Source organism: Conger conger, chromosome 8 (assembly GCF_963514075.1).
Source record: "Conger conger chromosome 8, fConCon1.1, whole genome shotgun sequence".
NCBI classification, from domain to species: Eukaryota; Metazoa; Chordata; class Actinopteri; order Anguilliformes; family Congridae; genus Conger; species Conger conger.
Window position 1 is genome coordinate 40,045,340 of NC_083767.1, and position 16,406 is coordinate 40,061,745.

The 16,406-nt window shown below is 47.5% G+C and overlaps 3 non-coding genes across 3 annotated transcripts; all 3 read left to right on the plus strand.

Annotated features, from left to right (window-relative positions):
• The first annotated feature begins 9,361 nt into the window (after positions 1-9,361).
• trnal-cag (transfer RNA leucine (anticodon CAG)) lies at positions 9,362-9,444 on the plus strand. Its single transcript has one exon. It is a non-coding gene; the product is annotated as a tRNA-Leu (tRNA).
• A 429-nt stretch (positions 9,445-9,873) lies between these two features.
• On the plus strand, positions 9,874-9,956 carry trnal-cag (transfer RNA leucine (anticodon CAG)). The gene has a single exon. It is a non-coding gene; the product is annotated as a tRNA-Leu (tRNA).
• Positions 9,957-10,376: 420 nt separating this feature from the next.
• On the plus strand, positions 10,377-10,459 carry trnal-cag (transfer RNA leucine (anticodon CAG)). Its single transcript has one exon. It is a non-coding gene; the product is annotated as a tRNA-Leu (tRNA).
• The last annotated feature ends 5,947 nt before the right edge of the window (positions 10,460-16,406 follow it).

Here is a 16,406-nt window from a genome sequence, read left to right on the forward strand (position 1 = left end):
GGAACTTCACAGTGCCCTGCTTTGAGCTGCTCCTCATAAACCAGCAGCTCGACTCTCTTCAAAATGGCCGCTAATGAAACGTAATGAGCATCTGCGGGGCCCAGAAAGGCCACAGCCCTCCTGGGTGTTTGCTTCCCGTCTGACCGAAACCCAGCACAGCCAATTACACCCTTCACTTTTTGGCCGACGCTCCTGGCGGTGTTCCCTCAGTCAAGAGCATCAGTCAATCAGAGGAGCGACCGATCGGCTCTGACATGTCGCTCCGCGCTTTCTGCTCGACCTTAACCCTGCTCTGGAGCCCTGTCGGGTTACAGAAACGCTCCTTACCCTGCCTCTTCCCCTGCTCTGCAGCCCTGTCGGGTTACAGAAACGCTCCTTACCCTGCCTCTTCCCCTGCTCTGCAGCCCTGTCGGGTTACAGAAACGCTCCTTACCCTGCCTCTTCCCCTGCTCTGCAGCCCTGTCGGGTTACAGAAACGCTCCTTACCCTGCCTCTTCCCCTGCTCTGCAGCCCTGTCGGGTTACAGAAACGCTCCTTACCCTGCCTCTTACCCTGCTCTGCAGCCTTGTCGGGTTACAGAAACGCTCCTTACCCCGCCTCTTGCCCTGCTCTGCAGCCCTGTCGGGTTACAGAAACGCTCCTTACCCTGCCTCTTACCCTGCTCTGCAGCCCTGTCGGGTTACAGAAACGCTCCTTACCCCGCCTCTTACCCTGCTCTGCAGCCCTGTCGGGTTACAGAAACACTCCTCACCCCGCCTCTTCCCCTGCTCTGCAGCCCTGTCGGGTTACAGAAACACTCCTCACCCTGCCTCTTACCCTGCTCTGCAGCCCTGTCGGGTTACAGAAACGCTCCTTACCCTGCCTCTTACCCTGCTCTGCAGTCCTGTCGGGTTACAGAAACGCTCCTTACCCTGCCTCTTACCCTGCTCTGCAGCCCTGTCGGGTTACAGAAACGCTCCTTACCCCGCCTCTTGCCCTGCTCTGCAGCCCTGTCGGGTTACAGAAACGCTCCTTACCCCGCCTCTTCCCCTGTTCTGCAGCCCTGTCGGGTTACAGAAAATCTCCTTACCCTGCCTCTTACCCTGCTCTGCAGCCCTGTCGGGTTACAGAAACGCTCCTTACCCTGCCTCTTACCCTGCTCTGCAGCCCTGTCGGGTTACAGAAACGCTCCTTACCCCGCCTCTTACCCTGCTCTGTAGCCCTGTCGGGTTACAGAAACGCTCCTTACCCTGCCTCTTACCCTGCTCTGTAGCCCTGTCGGGTTACAGAAACGCTCCTTACCCTGCCTCTTCACCTGCACTGCGTCCTTGTTGGGTTACAGAAACGTAACTTACCCTGCGTGGCCCTTTTGGGTGTCCTGGTTCTGGTTCTGGTGCATGGATAAGCACCTCATCCTGGTGCTGACTCCATTAGCCCCACACTGTGGCAGAAAATGGTGGTGGGATTACCCAGGATAAGGCAGGAGTTCGGTCTGCAAAGAACCACTTCTCACATTTCCCAGCAAGCCCTGCTAGTTTCTGTGTATACCGCAGGAATAAAATGTTACATTTTCTTTGTTTTTAAACTGACCTTCAAGAGCTCCGTCTTATTTGGTGCAAATCTGCCGGCTGTATTGGTTTTATGTTTAATGGCTGCATCGGACTTATGTTTGCTATTGGAACGGTTGTACGCTTGACTCATTACCATTTTATTTCTAGCATTATACTACATTTATTTGGCAGATGCTTTTATCCAAAGCGATGTAGAGTAAGTGCAAACCAAAGGTTATTGGAACAACTGCAGAACACACGTCACATAAGGCACAATTCTCATAAAGTATCAGTTATCCATAGCCGTGAACATCAAGTCTAGTTCATGCAGCAAGCACAGGCTAAGCCAGTAAAGGTATGGCAGGCCATAAACAAGAAGTCAACATTAAAAGCGAAGTAATAAAGAGCTACAATGTCAAGTTGAAGATGCAAGCAGAACATGAAAGTGCTATCAGACTCCTCGTGTTCTCCTCAGACAGTACAGTACAGTAGCATCAGCGACGATGTGCCTACACTTCCAGCACTGAGATAGCCTGACAGGAGCAGAGCAAACCTCCGTGTTGGATGGGCTTCCTGCCCGACACAGTGTGCAGAGGTTCACTGGTCTGGCCAAGCCATCATATGCCAAGCATAGCTGGACCTTGCTCAGAGGTCGTTGCAGATCGATGCTCTTGTTTCTCCAGCGTTATCCCAGAATGCCCTGCTGTGCGTTTCCTTCACCCGACAGCTCTGACTGGACAGCTTTTCTCCTTGGCCTTTCTGAACTCCCTCTGCACCGTGTTCTGGTAGTCCCCCCCCACGCACAGCCAGGTCCCCCCCCCCCACCTGGCTGTGCCTCCCAGAACCAGCCCGTCTGGGTTTACTGACCCGAATGTGTTCGCCTGCTACAGCTGCTCCCTGGAGGGTTCTCCAGACTGTCCTGCTCTGACCTTGAGTTCTGTCTGAACAACACATTCATCTGTGCTGTCCCCCTGCATTCCATTTTATGTGCTTTGCCACTGTATATAACAGTTATCATCAACTCTGGCCCTTGTATCCTAATCCAGCCCTGGTTTTCTTTTCTCCCAGGTAATTAACTGAACAATTTGTGCTACTGATTGGCCTTCTGACTTCACACTGTCTTCACCCCTGACTCCCAGGTAAAGGGAGGGTGGAAAACTAGCAGTCCTCGGCCCTCTAGGACCGTCACCTGCAGATCCTTGATATACAATATGGACATATGCATCTCAGGAAATGATGGTGACGTTAACAATCAGGTAAACATGTTGATATGACCGTGGACTCTGACGATCCTTTTGTTTTTGTTGTAATTAAGTAAAATTCACACCTGATATTTGATGTGAAGGATCAATGCTTTTATGTAGGAGTCTCAGTTTCAAACAGATTACAGCTTTTGGTGGCTACAGTTCCGAGTTTGGCCGTGCCGCATATGATTTTGCAAACCCCAGGCAGTGAGTTTGAGTTCAATACCATGGTGATGACACTTCAAATGCGGAATTACAAACACAGGTTAAACCCCCACCCCACTCTCCTCTCCACTTCCTCCAGCTTTGTTCAGATAATCGCGTGAAATTCCCCAGCAGAGAAACTAACCTTTTCAGCTGTGATCTTTGTGATTTAAGAGGCTGTCTCCCTCTGGCAATTAGCCCTGCATTGCCTTCCACTGGTACATTAAACCAAAAAGTCTCTCCATGATCTTTATCCTATGTTATATTTGGAAACATCATTACTGTTGAGACACATTAGACAACAGAGTTGTCTCGCACAATACCAATAATTGATTATACAGTTATTGCAATTACAGATAATTGCACAGCAATCTACATTGACACTCTGAAATGTTGGTTTGTGTCTTTGTTCATGATTTCTTGATGGATTTGTTATTCTAGTTATCATAGGTACATTGTTGGGGGGAGGACAAAGTGTACTGTTAAATGCATATTGCAAATTGACTAGTTTTTCCACCATTGTTTGGGGATATTAAACGGCACTTTTGTTGCCGATAAATTATTGTGTAGGCTGCTATGTGAACTGACATTTAAAGTGGACACAACCAAACTTGAATAAGAGCAATGAAAAAAAAGCTTTTACTGGAGGAAAACATCCATTTTCAAAATTACCCTTTGGGAAATGCAGTAATTTATGAAAAGTAAGCCTCTATACTGGTAATTGGACAGATAAATATCATTGTGTGTTGGAAAAAGAGTTTTTCTTTTTGAGCTTCAGTGCTTCAGGAATAGCAGTTGTGTTAATGGCTGAGAAAGGCACTCCATGCTGATTCCTGTCAGCATTAACTCTGGAGACATTTGACATGGTATGTTAGTTCATGGTGGTAAAAACAGTCCCCACCACATAAGTCTGTGTGGAACATGCTTAAACTCACCACATATATCTCTCCACAAATCCGCCTAACTACTAAAATAATAAATTACTTTAAAAAAACAAAACAAAAAAAACTAAACAATAAACAATAAAAGGTCTCCTTAACTAAATTTAGTCTAAGTGCCCAGATTGAAGCAGTTGAATGAACTATAACTATTCATTTTTAGTCAGTGTTTCACTCAAAATGAGCAACCGTGATTGGTCAAAAAGGAACATTATGAAGCACCCGTCAGTGTCTAGCCTTGGAGGGTCATCATGGCTGTAAAATGTGGATTATAACTCTCTTTGCCTTCCAAAGGTTTTCTCATGGTGATGCTTACTGGAAAATGCAGTGTGTAAATAAACAGCAAATTGGGGGTAGAAGCCAGTATTTGCTGAGTTTGCTGAGGAGATGGGCAGTATGAAATGCTAATAACAGGCCAGTTTGCTTTCAGTGCAGGCTCATCTCAGCGCATGCTGCACTTGAGACAGAACGCTGTGGCACAACTTTGAAAACAAGCATCCAGTAATAACCCACCGTGAGGGGTTCATTTCCTATCTGAACAAACATGAAATTCAACTCTATTCTCTCTTCTGAGCAGAATTTACATTAGCTAGTCAACTGCTTCTTGGTACTGTGCGTCGAAAGAAGATTCTGACTATATTTATGGCAATGCTATAAATTATTTTAAATGATGATTGGCTGCCTGTCATTTTTAGTGTATTGTGTGGGGAAATCATGATTTTCAACGTGTCAGAATTATGTAGGAACCTCAAATGGAGGTCTGAAAATGAATGCAATGGAAAAAATATTTCCAAGGACATTACATTATTGGCATTTTGGCAGACGCTCTTATCCAGAGCGACATACAGTTGATTAGACTAAGCAGGAGACAATCATCCCTTGGAGCAATGCAGGGTTAAGGGCCTTGCTCAAGGGCCCAACAGCTGTGCAGATCTTATTATGGCTACACTGGGATTAGAACCACTGACCTTGCGTGTACCAGTCATTTACCTTAACCACTACACTACAGGCCGCCCCCTGTAGTGTAGCAATTTAAAGACAATTTAAGATTCTTAAATGTGTCCGTCAAGGGAAAGCTATACAGACCAAGGTTAGCCTGTTTGTGTGAGGAAAAGAGACTGTGAAAGTGTGTGTGTCAGTGATGAGACCAAACCCCTCCTATTGGCTCACAGCAGTGGACTGGCCCCTCCTATTGGCTCACAGCAGTGGACTGGCCCCTCCTATTGGCTCACGGCAGTGAACTGGCCCCTCCTATTGGCTCACGGCAGTGAACTGGCCCCTCCTATTGGCTCACAGCAGTGAACTGGCCCCTCCTATTGGCTCACGGCAGTGAACTGGCCCCTCCTGTTGGATCACAGTAGTGAACAGTCCCCTCCTGTTTGCTCATAGCAGCGAATGGCCCTTCCTATTGGCTCACAGTAGTGAACAGTCGCTCCTATTTGCTCATAGCAGTGAATGGCCCTTCCTATTGGCTCACAGCAGTGGACTGCCCCGCCTGACCTCAGCCCCAGTCACATTTCATTTCACGGCGCTGCCTGAATCGTCCACATCAGTGGGTTCATAGGCTGCGACAACACGGATGAAAACAACCCCCACTCTGTCAGTCATCTGTCCATATTGTACAGTTGCTGGCTCACTGTATATTACTGTGCCCTTAATTAATGAGCAGTGGATAGCAATGAACATGAATGCAGAGCACATAGCATTCCAGGTCCTCTGATAGGAGCGTGTTTACGAGGAGACGCGTGCGGAGAACAGTTACGCAAGAGAGGGTGAAACGGAGTGAGAGTCGGCGCTCGCCGCTGCTCGGCGGGGCGTGAAGACCAGGCCCGACTGCGCATCCTCTGGGGAAGGAAGGTCATCCGCTCACAGCAGACCGCTGCAGGAGAGGAGAGGCCCACTGTCGGCCATTACGGCTCCGAATGACACGTAATGCCGCTAAAGAAAACGGAAGCGTTCGCACTGCTGTCTAGCTGCACTGTCAAAAAAAATTATAACTATAATTCTCAACAATTATCTTCGTCTTGTATTGAGACTTAACATTTTTTGCAAAATAAGACACAATTATTGTCAATGAGGTGAGAGTTTGACTTTAAAAAATTGCCAGTGGGGTAAAAAAATGTCAATTGCAAACAGTGACTTAAAACAAGCAAATATTTTCTACTTGTGAGAACAAAAATAATATCTTAAGTCTTATAGCAAGACTAAAAGGCTTGTTTATTTTTGCAGTGTAGACATTTAGGGAGGAAGCGGGCAGCGGTGCCGGGCGCTTTACACCGCCACACGGCTGGCGTGTCAGCGCACTCCACCGTGTCTCTGCTCTCTCCCTGCCGTCACGTGACGTCGCCTAAATATAGCCTCCCTCCTCGACACACAGAGGGGATAACACCCAGCGCTAAAAATAGAGCCCCCGCAAACACCCCCGCCCCACCCCGCCTCGCTCCCCTAGTGAAGTGAAGGCGCTGGCTAGGGGACAGCGCTGGATCCACCGGTGGTGTGAATCCCACGGAACGCAGCGAGTGTGAGAACTCACAGTGAGTGAACCGCGCGCGGGAACGTCTGCACACAGTCTGCACGCAGTCTGCACGCAGTCTGCACAGCACAACTGCTCATTCCTGGCCTTTTAGCAATGGTCACACATCCGGTGTGAGAGCGTGTGTATGAATGGTGGGATGAGAAGCAGCAGTTGTACAGCGCTTTGGATAAAGGCTATTCGTTATACAGTAGGGCCTTCGGGCAGTGATGGATCCATTGTACTGATCTTGGTGCGATCGTCCGCTTGACTGGTAAAGTAATGATCGGTCAGTCTGTGTTGCATCTGCATACTATTATTTTTAGATTTTGGAGTTCAACTTGGGCAGCATACAGTGAGGAAAGTTGCTCTACTGTGGGTTGCAGTGGTTTAGCTCTGACTAGTGTTGTAATTTGGTACTTTCCTATCTCCTGTAGCTGATGTTCTGCAGGAGTGAGTACAGCAACACAGGACATTTGCACTTTCCTGCAGTGTCAGTTTTTGTTTAGTAAACCTCACATTTACCTCACATTGAGAAACCCTAAGCGCTGAAACAGTCTACCAGCTTTAATCTCATGTGCCACAACGTAGCTTTCATGACTCTCCACAACCCTGCCGAAGGGACCTCTTCAGCCAAGAAGGTCAGCTCAGAAAAAGAGCAGTTTTTTTGTAAGGTATAGTGGCTTCATACAGCAATCCCACTGCCAATGAAGCATCTGGTGTTCATCCTCAATAAAGCTTAGTGAAGTTAAGTGAAGGCTTGAGGGACAGTTTTATTCAGAGAATATGCACAGAACTTTGAAGTGTCTCCCGGCCTGGATCCAGTAGTTCAAAATTTATATTATTTTTTTGGGGGGTGCTATTTCAGTTTAGCATATTTCTTATTGACCCAAACTGATACTTATTTTATTTTTCTCCTGAAGGTGAACTATCTCTTGGATTTTAATTTGCATATAAATGTGAATAAGTAAAAAATAAGCAAGAGCCATAACTGCCAGACTGTGGAAAAAAAATAAAACATTTTTGAAGTTTGCATTTCTTCGTTAACAAATCATTCTTAACAACACATTTGAGTGAACCCAGGACTGAATTTGAGTGAGAGTTGAGCTTGCTACAGCTGCTGGATACGATCTGAAACATGAGGTTTAGAGGTCAGGCTGAGCTAGAATATACTTGAAGAACATAAATATATCAATATGTAATTAATGATACAGTTGGGGATATGTTATGGATGTGCGTATAAATTGCTATGTAATTCTACCTATCATTTAATGAATCACTGCAGCCGTTATTGAAAGTCAGTCTGGGGACTCAGGGTAGATGGAACAGATACATTTTGACCCGCATTAAGGTTACGGTCCACTGAAAACACATCTTTGGTGTTCCAGATAATTTCTGAGGTACATACTTCAATTATCATGAGGGTATGGACTTGGAAAGATAAATTCAGACAAAATATGTAAATTAGCTAATTTGCATACTATATTCAAGATGGCGGAAATGACTAATTCAAACATTTCTGTAGCAGCCTATAATCTGAACCAACAGTATATTATGAGAAATTCGACTCCAAAGGTAGAAATGATAAATAATTATACTAATTTCACCATAGACTGGCGACCTGTCCAGGTTGTATTCCTGCCTTTGTGTATGCTGGGATAGGCTCCAGCCCCCTGCGACCCTGTTCAGGATAAGCAGGTTAAGATAATGGATGGATGGATGGATAATTTCAATTTCAGTAAATACAAAAAGGTAAATTTGACTGAAAATTTGTTTTTTTCAGTGGAACAGAACCTTAAACTGGGTGAGATAAGCCTAAGAAATTAACACCCCCAGCCCCCAAACACACACACACACACACACACACACACACACACACACATATTCACAATTGACACACCTGCACCCACACACATGCACACGCAGGCGTACACAGTCGACAGAGAGGCCGCCCTAATCCCACACAATGCGCTGAATCGGCTGAGAGCGTGATTGTGTTGATGTACAAAACCTCCAGTTGCCCGGAGCATGGTGCTGGATGGATGGGTATTGAATTGGAGAAAAGGATTCTCCAGGTTCAACAGAAATCGATTCTGTAGCCTTCAAGGACAAGATCACAAGCATCTGTGGCTGCCCTGCCTGGTCAGAGAGTAGCAGCAAGCCTGTTCAAAGAGATAAGAGCCAAGCGATGGCCACCGATCTACAACAAAGCTCAGTAGGTCAAAATTCACCGCCTCTGCAGAGACGCAGGTCACGCCGCTCCCGTTCGGATTTTCAGAAGCCGCGTTCCAGTCTTCCGCGCATTCAAAAATGGATTTTATTGTTAATTTGATGGTATTCTTCCTTGCATACACCGCCTCTCGACACTCTACCTGATGTCGCGGGTCTGCCGGAAAATTACAATGATAAATCCTGAGAGCACAAAATCCACAGGAGCAGCACAACGAAACCAAAACACCGGTGTATGCCACCCCTTTCAATGCTGCCTCACTAATGTTGTGCACTTTCCTGACATCGTAAGAGCTGTTTCTCACAAACCCTCATTCTGCCCTGTGTGTCGAATGCTTTCATTCAGGTTCCCTGAAATAGATTCTTCGGGTACAGGGAATTCTTCCGGTGCATTTGTACCTGTGTGGGGCCCACACTTCAGCGGGGGTACTCCAAAGAGAACAGGGAGCCGGCTCCACCAGAGGCAGTTATCTGGAGGTATCAGGGGCAGCTTCTGATGGGGGTAGAAGTGGCACACTGAGTGGTTTGGGAGAGCAGGCTTGGGAGAGCGGGTTTGGCAGCTGCTACACGGGAGGATTGCAGGATTGGAGCAGCTGCTGCTGTCCTTCTGCAGGCATCTGGTGGATAAAGGGATTTGCTCCTGCACGATGAGGCTGGGGATATCCGTACGCTCGCCTGTGAACACAGGAGCTCACCCGGTGGCCCGTCAGGATGGCCGAGCGGTCTAAGGCGCTGCGTTCAGGTCGCAGTCTCCTCTGGAGGCGTGGGTTCGAATCCCACTTCTGACAGCTCTCTTTTACCAGCATGTTACTGCTCCTCTGATCTACAACCTCTGCAAGGTAAATCCCCCTCGGGCTGAAAGAGCCAGTTGCATTATGATCTGGGCACTTGGCCCATCCCTCCTGCTTGTCTGCACTTCCAGGTCACATCGCTTGTCTGTTCAGGACCCACTTGGTGGCAGGATGGGCTCCCTACTACAGTCAGGAGAGAAAAGTCCCAGGGCTCTTGCCAATTACTTAATTTCCACCTCCTTCTCCCTTTCATTTGCTATGTTTTCTACTTCTTGCTAAAAGGAAAGATTGAGAATTCCTACCTTCTGCTTCTAACTCCTAGAAGGAACATATAACAGGTTGGAATGTCCTTAAAGATAGCAGACTGTGTAGTGGCAGTGGTTTCTGTGTGGTCGCTTGTGTCCATGGGAATACTTGGGGCAGCCAGTCAGGATGGCCGAGCGGTCTAAGGCGCTGCGTTCAGGTCGCAGTCTCCTCTGGAGGCGCGGGTTCGAATCCCACTTCTGACAGCTCTGTTTTACCAGCATGTACATGGTACTGCTCCTCTGATCTACAAGGTCAGCAAGGTGAATCCCCCTCAGGCTGAAAGAGCCAGTTGCATTATGATCTGGCCCATCCCTCCTGCTTGTCTGCACTTCCAGGTCACATCTCTTGTCTGTTCAGGACCCACTTGGTGGCAGAACGGGCTCCCTACTACAGTCAGGAGAGAAAAGTCCCAGGGCTCTTGCCAATTACTTAATTTCCACCTCCTTCTCCCTTTCATTTGCTATTTTTTCCACTTCTTGCTAAAAGGAAAGATTGGGAACTTCTACTTCTAGCTCCTAGAAGGAACATATAACAGGTTGGAATGTCCTTAAAGATAGCAGACTGTGTAGTGGCAGTGGTTTCTGTGTGGTCGCTTGTGACCATGGGAATACTTGGGGCAACCAGTCAGGATGGCCGAGCGGTCTAAGGCGCTGCGTTCAGGTCGCAGTCTCCTCTGGAGGCGTGGGTTCGAATCCCACTTCTGACAACTCTGTTTTACCTCTGAAGTGCACCCAGAGTATGTCTACTCATCTGATCTACAACCTCGACAGGCGCAATGCCAATCCCCCTCTCTCCTCTGTCTTCTGGCTACCTATACACACACACACACACACACACACATCAAAACCTTCCTACTACGACAATGACAGTAGAGTCCCGTCTTTTGACATCACCTGAAGATGTACCTACCCGCGCTTAGAAAACTTTTTATTTTCTGTAGAATTTCATTTTGGATTGTGTTGTAGAGCAGTGTACATGTGCAGGTTATCTGTCTGTTGGCATTGGCTTATTTTGAGCGTTAATATTATATATTATTAATATTACACGTAATGATGTAATTGGACCTCAGTGTCTTCTCGTTTCCTGTGAACGTGGGAACGGACAGGAAGCAAGGCACTCTGGAGTCACGGGTTCGAATCCCACTTCTGACGGATCTGTTTTAATCCAGTCTACCCCTAATTTACACCCCTCTATAGACGGGTTTCTCCAGAGATTTTTTTTTCACACCACCGTCACTGGGGAGTTTTATTTTACCTCATGTGCTTGCTATTTTGGGGTTTAGGCTTGGTTTGGTTGCTCTGTTTTTCTTTTTCTGCTACACTGCTGAAGATCACAGACAGTATTCTGTAAAAAGCACAAAACAGACAAAATGTATTAGATCTCACTTTCATAGCATATGCGTATATTCATATTATTATTTAAGCAGGATACGACCATGCTGGCAGCGCCATTTCTGTTGTACGGAAGCCATTTTGTGAACTGACTGCAAGCGTGGAATAATTTGTGATTTAACTTTCCATCCAGCCAATTACAGCAGTGAAGCAAGATCGGGAGTTAGATGAATGCTGGACTCCTGTAAATCTCCCATGAGCACCACTGGCTTTGATCAATTGCCAACCGTTACAAATTTAAGTATATGCAAATCAGTAAAAACTCCAGCGCTATCGGAACAGACAGGATGTGATTACATACTGACTGCCATGGAAACACTGCAAAAACATGCCATTAAGATGGAAATGAAGTGAAATTAAGATTACCGGCAACTCTGAGACAACAAACAAATGCACCATTAAGAATTGAATGGCATCGTTTGAGCAAACAAGCCGCTTGTAATGACTGGAGTTTATTAACATGCACCTGCTCTACGCGTGGATACCCACGAGCTGTTTCATCCTTAGCTCCTCTTTCAACGGGCGCACTTCGAGAAGTCTGATTATAAACAATAGGGAGCATCTCAGCCTCGTTACAAAGTGCAGCATCTCAGCCTCGTTACAAAGTGCCCCATCTCAGGCTTGTGACAAAGTGCACCATCTCAGCCTCGTTACAAAGAGCTCTGTGGCAGCCTGGGGAGGAGCAGTGTGTTCTATTTGTTTTTGACTCTGTGGATACGGGCCCCGGTCCCGGTTGGTTTTCACTCCTGGGAGGGATGTTAAAAAGAGGGGCCCATCCTTTTCCTGCTCACGCTCAGAAAACAACTCGCAAACCTCCTCAAGCATCATGGCCAGACCTGGGTCAAATATGTCATTGTTTTGGATTCTAATACAGTTATATGCTTGTCTAGTGTTGTGGAACCTATGAAAATGCAAACCTGGTCCTCTTGGTTGACTCAATTGCGCCAGGCAAGATCAATCGAAGCACGGAAAAGTATTTGAATCCAAAACTGTTTGTGTTTGACCCAGGTGTGATCACGACTCATTTTGTTAAGCAAATGGCCGAACCCGGTTTCCGTGTGTCGTGAGAGGAGATTAACGCCATTAATCTGCAGCGGGGTGACGCTCCCAAGCAAGGGCCCAGATGGGCGAGGGCCAATCACGCCAGACGGCTCTCCCCAGACCGCCGCGTTGGCCGTTAGCGGTGCCACTGGCCTGAGGACGCCAGTCCTCCTGAGATCACCTTCAGAGGAGATCAGAGACAGGAGCAGACTCTGAGGCCTGCTGTCCCATCAAAATTCACCTTTCCCTCAATTTACTCAGCTCTTCCATTAAATTCAGAAAATTGTTATACCAAAGCTTTCTTTCATCTACTTCCTGGAAAACTATTTGAATTGAGATTTGTACCAGTGGGTGTGTATGCTGATCACTACTGTAGCGTAGTGGTTAAGGTAAATGACTGGGACACGTAAGGTCGGTGGTTCTAATCTCGGTGTAGCCACAATAAGATCCACACAGCCATTGGGGCCTTGAGCAAGGCCCTTAACCCTGCATTGCTCCAGGGGAGGATTGTCTCCTGCTTAGTCTAATCAACTGTACGTCGCTCTGGATAAGTCTGCCAAATGCCAATAATGTAATCAGATGTCTGTCAATTTCCTGTTCACCTCCAATCAATACAGTATCCTATTCATTCCGCGGCACGCAGCCTCATGTAACATCAGCCCAATCGACTCCCCACCCTCCAAAAATCCCCCCGAAAGATTACTTTCACTCATATATACACTCTCTGAGCACTTTATTTGGAACTTTATTACACCTACTTATTCATGCGATTATCTAATCTACCAATTGTGTGGCAGCAACGCAATGCATACAATCATGTAGATACGGGTCAGGAGCTTCAGATAATGTTCACATGAACCATCAGAATGGGGAAAAATGTGATCTAGGTGACTTTGACTATGGAATGACTGTTGGTGGCAGACGGGGTTGTTTGAGTATCTCAGAAACTGCTGATCTCCTGGGAGTTTCACGCACATAAAAAAATACAGAAACGCCTTGTTAATGACAGCTGTCAGAGGAGAAGGGCCAGACTGGTCAAAGCTGGCAGGAGGGTGACAATAACCACGCATTACAACAGTGGTATACAGAAGAGAAACACACGGCGCATCATAACTGTAAGTGGATAGGCTACAGCAGTAGAAGTCGATAAAAATATATTGAATAAATACCGAATAAAGTGCTTGTGAGTATACGTCATATAGTGGAAGATAGTGCTGCTTTAACTTCCAATTCAGCTTGTCCTTAAGGGGTTTCAACCTAATCTTTTTAAAGCCCCAAGGACATACTTTTCATTCGTCTAAAATAAATGTGAAAATGAAACTATTGGAAGGCCATAATTGGATATGCGCACACACTGAGTTCCACATCTATGCTTTCCATAGGGGTGAATGTAGCGTAGTGGTTAAGGTACATAACTGGGACCCGTACGGTCGGTAGTTTGATCCCTGGTGTAGCCACAATAAGATCCGCACAGGCTTCAGCAAGGCCCTTAACCCTGCATTGCTCCAGGGGAGGATTAGTCTAACTGTCTGTCAAGCGTCTGCAAAATGCCATTAATGTAATGTAATGTAATCTCTCTACCTGTGGTGCCCTATAATGAAAGCCTCACACTGTAAAAGAAAGTGGGTCCTTTCAAATATTTACCTGCAGCATCATCGCTGTACTTTTTTTTCATGCATTTCTCTGAAAGGCCAGAGCCTTTGCTGCCAGTACTTAAAAATATTATGATAAAAGTTGAACTGCACTCATCCAGAATACAGTTGTTTATGTCTGTCATGTAGCTTTGTAATAAGATCCTTTGTGTGGGTGTTGAATAAATCACATTTATTCTCGAGGGGATGACAATAACTTCCCACCAGGGACTTAAACCTGCAACCCCTCGGGACTAGCTCCGTCTACTCCCTGATACTTTACCCACAATGCATTTAGAAATGGAACAACAAAAACAATTTCAAAAAGCTTGAGAGTTTTGACTTACCACAGGGACAGTAGTGGCACCAATAAAATTCATTAGCATAATCACTTTAGGTTTAGCGGCTTGCTTGTCAAGCCTTGGTAAAAACAGGCCGGCATTTCGCATCGATAAGGACAGAAATAGCAGGCGGGCGGGATTGCGGTGGATTAACGGTCTGAGTGATTAAATATGTTTCAGCCCACTGGGGTGTGGGTGGGGTGTGCCCTGGTTAATGACTCTCCCCCCACGCCCGCACCCTTTCGGGGAAGAGCGCAGCGCGGATCACAGGCAAGCTCGCCCGCTGAGTCATCCCAAAACCCGGCGGATTTGGCAGCGGAGAAATGCCGCGTTTCCCGTGGAATTAGTTATGCCTGACATACCAGCTCAAACGAGCACTGCTCCCCCACTGCGCCCAGGGATTCAGCCCGCCCCGGGGCCCCCCCACAGACACCGTACCCCCATTCCCCCCACAGACACAGACACTGTACCCCCATTCCCCCCACAGACACAGACACTGTACCCCCATACCCCCACAGACACAGACACCGTACCCCCATTCCCCCCACAGACACAGACACCGTACCCCCATTCCCCCCACAGACACAGACACTGTACCCCCATTCCCCCCACAGACACAGATACCGTACCCCCATACCCCCCACAGACACAGACACTGTACCCCCATTCCCCCCACAGACACAGACACCGTACCCCCATTCCCCCCACAGACACAGACACTGTACCCCCATTCCCCCCACAGACACAGACACTGTACCCCCATTCCCCCCACAGACACAGATACCGTACCCCCATACCCCCCACAGACACAGACACCGTACCCCCATTCCCCCCACAGACACAGACACCGTACCCCCATTCCCCCCAGAGACACAGACACTGTACCCCTATACCTCCCACAGACACAGACACTGTACCCCCATACCCCCCACAGACACAGACACTGTACCCCCATACCCCCCACAGACACAGACACCGTACTCCCATACCCCCCACAGACACAGACACCGTACCCCCATACCCCCCACAGACACAGACACTGTACCCCCATATCCCCCCCACAGACACTGTACCCCCCCCTACAGACACAGACACCGTACCCCCATACCCCCCTACAGACACAGCCCTTTCCCCCGGCTCTATGCAGGGCAGCTGTGTGGTTTACCCATCAAGCAGGTGCTGTTATTAGCGTTCTGATTTATCTCATTTCTGAGCGATATTTTACTCCTGAGAAACAACACTGTGACAGGCCTGGGCTTGTCATCTACGGGCCCTGCTGACAGGATCGAGCTGACAGCCGCCCACTCGCCTGCGCATTACCCATAATCCCCCGCGCAGCCGCTGTGCATGCGTCTCCTACTGGGGAGTGGACAAGGCGGCGGGGGGGTCAGCAGGATGCACTAATGACAGAGCAGAGTGGCGTCTGGCTGTCCCTGGCTGTCCCTGGTCTCTCGGGACGCCACTGATCTGTAAAATAAAAAAAACAGGCCTGAGATGTTGTCATGGCTGAGAGGGGGGGTCTACTGACACACACACACACGCACTCGCACACACACAGACACACACACGCACACACACACTCGCACTCACACACACACACACACACACACACACACTCACACACATGCACACACGCACACACACTCTGCTACAAAGCAGCTCTGGCTCAGTTTCATCACATTCATATTTATCTCATTAAACCTGTCTGCTCATCCATCCACTGCTTTTTCTCTCGTTTATCTCTGTCCAATATCTTCCGTAATATCAATCCTTCTCTGTCTCCTTTGTCCTTTGTTGTGCCCGTCTTTTCTGTTTCTTGTTACGGTCCTCAGCACATGAGAGAGAGAGGGGAGAGGGAGAGAGAGGAAGAAAGAGGGAGAGAGAGCATTTTACCCATTTGTGTCCTTTCACATCAATGTCTTTGCTTCAGTGTCTTTGCCACGTTTCATCCTCATTTTAAGTGGAGCGGTGTTGTGGCGTTGTGGGTTCAATTTGAAGCTGAAGTTGACTTTTTTAAAATCCGCTTTTGCCTAAAGATGAACGCAGGACCCGGAATGTCTTTAGTCAGCAGCTAATTTGACAGTATGGAATCGGGGAGCTACCATTGTACACAGGAGGTCTCGGGTGGCGATTCGCGGCAAAGTGCTTTTCCTGTAATCCCCGGGGGTGAAATTGCTCTGGTAAATGTCCGGCTGTATAACTGAATTTTTTAAACCTAATCTGTGGGACTCCTGGACGGGTTTAGCCAG